The following is a 6,752-nucleotide window of genomic DNA, read 5'->3' on the forward strand; positions in this document are numbered from 1 at the left end:
AGCGCGCCCTGCCTGGGTACAGGGACCCGCGCCTCCCGCCCTTGATCCTTCTCAAATGTCCCGAGGCCTGGAAGTCCGTCAGGGGAGCCTTCCGGAGGCCTCGCCCGGGTTCGGTGCACCCTGCCTGGGCACAGGGACACACACTTACCCCTGGCCGACAACCAGACTTTGACATTTTTCCGTCTGGCCCACCCCGGGGGGGGGGGTCCAGGGGCATCGGGGGCCCTCGGCCGACCGGACGTCGTACTCGCTCGACTATGTCGAATATGTCGACGCTTCCCCTTCCCCGCCGCGGGAGGGTCCGTGTCGACGATCCTTTGCCCAAGGATGGCGCGCCCTGTCTGGGTACAGGGACCCGCGCCTCCCGCCCTTGATCCTTCTCAAATGTCCCGAGGCCTGGAAGTCCGTCAGGGGACCCTTCCGGAGGCCTCGTCCGGGTTCGGTGCACCCTGCCTGGGCACAGGGACACACACTTACCCCTGGCCGACAACCAGACTTTGACATTTTTCCGTCTGGCCCACCCCGGGGGGGGGGGGGTCCAGGGGCGTCGGGGGCCCTCGGCCGACCGGACGTCGTACTCGCTCGACTATGTCGAATATGTCGACGCTTCCCCTTCCCCGCCGCGGGGGGGTCCGCGTCGACGATCCTTTGCCGAAGGATAGCGCGCCCTGCCTGGGTACAGGGACCCGCGCCTCCCGCCCTTGATCCTTCTCAAATGTCCCGAGGCCTGGAAGTCCGTCAGGGGAGCCTTCCGGAGGCCTCGCCCGGGTTCGGTGCACCCTGCCTGGGCACAGGGACACACACTTACCCCTGGCCGACAACCAGACTTTGACATTTTTCCGTCTGGCCCACCCCGGGGGGGGGGGTCCAGGGGCGTCGGGGGCCCTCGGCCGACCGGACGTCGTACTCGCTCGACTATGTCGAATATGTCGACGCTTCCCCTTCCCCGCCGCGGGAGGGCCGCGTCGACGATCCTTTGCCCAAGGATAGCGCGCCCTGCCTGGGTACAGGGACCCGCGCCTCCCGCCCTTGATCCTTCTCAAATGTCCCGAGGCCTGGAAGTCCGTCAGGGGAGCCTTCCGGAGGCCTCGCCCGGGTTCGGTGCACCCTGCCTGGGCACAGGGACACACACTTACCCCTGGCCGACAACCAGACTTTGACATTTTTCCGTCTGGCCCACCCCGGGGGGGGGGGTCCAGGGGCATCGGGGGCCCTCGGCCGACCGGACGTCGTACTCGCTCGACTATGTCGAATATGTCGACGCTTCCCCTTCCCCGCCGCGGGGGGGTCCGCGTCGACGATCCTTTGCCCAAGGATAGCGCGCCCTGCCTGGGTACAGGGACCCGCGCCTCCCGCCCTTGATCCTTCTCAAATGTCCCGAGGCCTGGAAGTCCGTCAGGGGAGCCTTTCGGAGGCCTCGCCCGGGTTCGGTGCACCCTGCCTGGGCACAGGGACACACACTTACCCCTGGCCGACAACCAGACTTTGACATTTTTCCGTCTGGCCCACCCCGGGGGGGGGTCCAGGGGCATCGGGGGCCCTCGGCCGACCGGACGTCGTACTCGCTCGACTATGTCGAATATGTCGACGCTTCCCCTTCCCCGCCGCGGGGGGGTCCGCGTCGACGATCTTGTGCCCAAGGATAGCGCGCCCTGCCTGGGTACAGGGACCCGCGCCTCCCGCCCTTGATCTCTCTCAAATGTTCCAAAGCCTGGAAGTCCATCAGGGGACCCTTCCGGAGGCCTCGCCCGGGTTCGGTGCACCCTGCCTGGGCACAGGGACACACACTTACCCCTGGCCGACAACCGGACTTTGACATTTTCTGTCTGGCCCACACTGGGGGGGTCCGGGGGGACGGGCACCCTCGGCGGACCGCCCGCCAGACTGGCTCGACTCGCTCGACGTCCCAGCTCTCTGGCACAGGAGGCCGTTCTAAGATACCCGGTCGCTATGCTGTGATACACTTTTATGAAAGCGTACCACTCCGACATGCCCAGCTCATGGAACTGTCGCCTGGATTCGGCTTTCAAATACGATCTCATAGTGGTTCTCAGTTTTGAGATAATCATCATGTCTGGAGGTCTGTCAGGGGACCCTTCCAGATGACTTGCCCGGGTTCAGTGCACCCTGCCTGGGCACAGGGACACACACTTCCCACGGGCCAACCACCCGACTTTTAACATTTTCCCTCTTGACTCCGGGTTGGCGCGTCGGCACCACCCCGGGGGCATCGGGGGCTCTCGGCCGACCGGACGTCGTACTCGCTCGACTATGTCGAATATGTCGACGCTTCCCCTTCCCCGCCGCGGGGGGGTCCGCGTCGACGATCCTTTGCCCAAGGATAGCGCGCCCTGCCTGGGTACAGGGACCCGCGCCTCCCGCCCTTGATCCTTCTCAAATGTCCCGAGGCCTGGAAGTCCGTCAGGGGAGCCTTCCGGAGGCCTCGCCCGGGTTCGGTGCACCCTGCCTGGGCACAGGGACACACACTTACCCCTGGCCGACAACCAGACTTTGACATTTTTCCGTCTGGCCCACCCCGGAGGGGGGGGGGGGGGGGGGTCCAGGGGCATCGGGGGCCCTCGTCCGACCGGACGTCGTACTCGCTCGACTATGTCGAATATGTCGACGCTTCCCCTTCCCCGCCGCGGGGGGGTCCGCGTCGACGATCCTGTGCCCAAGGATAGCGCGCCCTGCCTGGGTACAGGGACCCGCGCCTCCCGCCCTGGTTCTCTGTCAAAAGTCCCGAGGCCTGGAGGTCTGTCAGGGGACCCTTCCGGAGGCCTCGCCCGGGTTCGGTGCACCCTGCCTGGGCACAGGGACACACACTTACCCCTGGCCGACAACCAGACTTTGACATTTTTCCGTCTGGCCCACCCCGGGGGGGGGGGGGGTCCAGGGGCATCGGGGGCCCTCGGCCGACCGGACGTCGTACTCGCTCGACTATGTCGAATATGTCGACGCTTCCCCTTCCCCGCCGCGGGGGGGTCCGCGTCGACGATCCTTTGCCGAAGGATAGCGCGCCCTGCCTGGGTACAGGGACCCGCGCCTCCCGCCCTTGATCCTTCTCAAATGTCCCGAGGCCTGGAAGTCCGTCAGGGGAGCCTTCCGGAGGCCTCGCCCGGGTTCGGTGCACCCTGCCTGGGCACAGGGACACACACTTACCCCTGGCCGACAACCAGACTTTGACATTTTTCCGTCTGGCCCACCCCGGGGGGGGGGGGGGGGGTCCAGGGGCATCGGGGGCCCTCGGCCGACCGGACGTCGTACTCGCTCGACTATGTCGAATATGTCGACGCTTCCCCTTCCCCGCCGCGGGGGGGTCCGCGTCGACGATCCTGTGCCCAAGGATGGCGCGCCCTGCCTGGGTACAGGGACCCGCGCCTCCCGCCCTGGTTCTCTGTCAAAAGTCCCGAGGCCTGGAGGTCTGTCAGGGGACCCTTCCGGAGGCCTCGCCCGGGTTCGGTGCACCCTGCCTGGGCACAGGGACACACACTTACCCCTGGCCGACAACCAGACTTTGACATTTTTCCGTCTGGCCCACCCCGGGGGGGGGTCCAGGCGCATCGGGGGCCCTCGGCCGACCGGACGTCGTACTCGCTCGACTATGTCGAATATGTCGACGCTTCCCCTTCCCCGCCGCGGGGGGGTCCGCTTCGACGATCTTGTGCCCAAGGATAGCGCACCCTGCCTGGGTACAGGGACCCGCGCCTCCCGCCCTTGATCTCTCTCAAATGTTCCAAAGCCTGGAAGTCTGTCAGGGGACCCTTCCGGAGGCCTCGCCCGGGTTCGGTGCACCCTGCCTGGGCACAGGGACACACACTTACCCCTGGCCGACAACCAGACTTTGACATTTTTCCGTCTGGCCCACCCCGGGGGGGGTCCAGGGGCATCGGGGGCCCTCGGCCGACCGGACGTCGTACTCGCTCGACTATGTCGAATATGTCGACGCTTCCCCTTCCCCGCCGCGGGGGGGGTCCGCGTCGACGATCCTGTGCCCAAGGACGGTGCACCCTGCCTGGGCACAGGGACACACACGTCAATCGGGACTTTGTCGCTCAGCCTAAGAAGGTCGGCCTGAAGCACTGTCGTGCGTCCCGACGGGGTCCGCACACCCGCCCGCCGGTGCCGCTGCCTTCCTCTGGGTGTGCCCTCTCCGGGGATACCATGCGCGGGGTGTGCGAACCCTCCCGGGGGTCCAGGGACCGGTGCCAAACACCCCGCACACAGCGATCTCGACCTTGTCAATGTTACGCTCAGCCTACTTCGGGGCCACGCTGCACCGCCCGTGCGGGTTCGCGCACCCACCCGGTGGTCCCGCTGCCTTCCTCCGGGTGTGCCCTCTCCGGGGATACCATGCGCGGGGTGTGCGAACCCTCCCGGGGGTCCAGGGACCGGTCCCAAACACCCCGCACACAGCGATCCCGACCTTGTCAATGTTACGCTCAGCCTACTTCGGGGCCACGCTGCACCGCCCGTGCGGGTTCGCGCACCCACCCGGTGGTCCCGCTGCCTTCCTCCGGGTGTGCCCTCTCCGGGGATACCATGCGCGGGGTGTGCGAACCCTCCCGGGGGTCCAGGGACCGGTCCCAAACACCCCGCGCACAGCGATCTCGACCTTGTCAATGTTACGCTCAGCCTACTTCGGGGCCACGCTGCACCGCCCGTGCGGGTTCGCGCACCCACCCGGTGGTCCCGCTGCCTTCCTCCGGGTGTGCCCTCTCCGGGGATACCATGCGCGGGGTGTGCGAACCCTCCCGGGGGTCCAGGGACCGGTCCCAAACACCCCGCGCACAGCGATCTCGACCTTGTCAATGTTACGCTCAGCCTACTTCGGGGCCACGCTGCACCGCCCGTGCGGGTTCGCGCACCCACCCGGTGGTCCCGCTGCCTTCCTCCGGGTGTGCCCTCTCTGGGGATACCATGCGCGGGGTGTGCGAACCCTCCCGGAGGTCCAGGGACCGGTCCCAAACACCCCGCGCACAGCGATCTCGACCTTGTCAATGTTACGCTCAGCCTACTTCGGGGCCACGCTGCACCGCCCGTGCGGGTTCGCGCACCCACCCGGTGGTCCCGCTGCCTTCCTCCGGGTGTGCCCTCTCCGGGGATACCATGCGCGGGGTGTGCGAACCCTCCCGGGGGTCCAGGGACCGGTCCCAAACACCCCGCGCACAGCGATCTCGACCTTGTCAATGTTACGCTCAGCCTACTTCGGGGCCACGCTGCACCGCCCGTGCGGGTTCGCGCACCCACCCGGTGGTCCCGCTGCCTTCCTCCGGGTGTGCCCTCTCCGGGGATACCATGCGCGGGGTGTGCGAACCCTCCCGGGGGTCCAGGGACCGGTGCCAAACACCCCGCGCACAGCGATCTCGACCTTGTCAATGTTACGCTCAGCCTACTTCGGGGCCACGCTGCACCGCCCGTGCGGGTTCGCGCACCCACCCGGTGGTCCCGCTGCCTTCCTCCGGGTGTGCCCTCTCCGGGGATACCATGCGCGGGGTGTGCGAACCCTCCCGGGGGTCCAGGGACCGGTGCCAAACACCCCGCGCACAGCGATCTCGACCTTGTCAATGTTACGCTCAGCCTACTTCGGGGCCACGCTGCACCGCCCGTGCGGGTTCGCGCACCCACCCGGTGGTCCCGCTGCCTTCCTCCGGGTGTGCCCTCTCCGGGGATACCATGCGCGGGGTGTGCGAACCCTCCCGGGGGTCCAGGGACCGGTGCCAAACACCCCGCGCACAGCGATCTCGACCTTGTCAATGTTACGCTCAGCCTACTTCGGGGCCACGCTGCACCGCCCGTGCGGGTTCGCGCACCCACCCGGTGGTCCCGCTGCCTTCCTCCGGGTGTGCCCTCTCCGGGGATACCATGCGCGGGGTGTGCGAACCTTCCCGGGGGTCCAGGGACCGGTGCCAAACACCCCGCGCACAGCGATCTCGACCTTGTCAATGTTACGCTCAGCCTACTTCGGGGCCACGCTGCACCGCCCGTGCGGGTTCGCGCACCCACCCGGTGGTCCCGCTGCCTTCCTCCGGGTGTGCCCTCTCCGGGGATACCATGCGCGGGGTGTGCGAACCCTCCCGGGGGTCCAGGGACCGGTGCCAAACACCCCGCGCACAGCGATCTCGACCTTGTCAATGTTACGCTCAGCCTACTTCGGGGCCACGCTGCACCGCCCGTGCGGGTTCGCGCACCCACCCGGTGGTCCCGCTGCCTTCCTCCGGGTGTGCCCTCTCCGGGGATACCATGCGCGGGGTGTGCGAACCCTCCCGGGGGTCCAGGAACCGGTGCCAAACACCCCGCGCACAGCGATCTCGACCTTGTCAATGTTACGCTCAGCCTACTTCGGGGCCACGCTGCACCGCCCGTGCGGGTTCGCGCACCCACCCGGTGGTCCCGCTGCCTTCCTCCGGGTGTGCCCTCTCCGGGGATACCATGCGCGGGGTGTGCGAACCCTCCCGGGGGTCCAGGAACCGGTGCCAAACACCCCGCGCACAGCGATCTCGACCTTGTCAATGTTACGCTCAGCCTACTTCGGGGCCACGCTGCACCGCCCGTGCGGGTTCGCGCACCCACCCGGTGGTCCCGCTGCCTTCCTCCGGGTGTGCCCTCTCCGGGGATACCATGCGCGGGGTGTGCGAACCCTCCCGGGGGTCCAGGGACCGGTGCCAAACACCCCGCGCACAGCGATCTCGACCTTGTCAATGTTACGCTCAGCCTACTTCGGGGCCACGCTGCACCGCCCGTGCGGGTTC

This window comes from Hyla sarda, unplaced genomic scaffold (assembly GCF_029499605.1).
Source record: "Hyla sarda isolate aHylSar1 unplaced genomic scaffold, aHylSar1.hap1 scaffold_2396, whole genome shotgun sequence".
Classification (NCBI taxonomy): Eukaryota; Metazoa; Chordata; class Amphibia; order Anura; family Hylidae; genus Hyla; species Hyla sarda.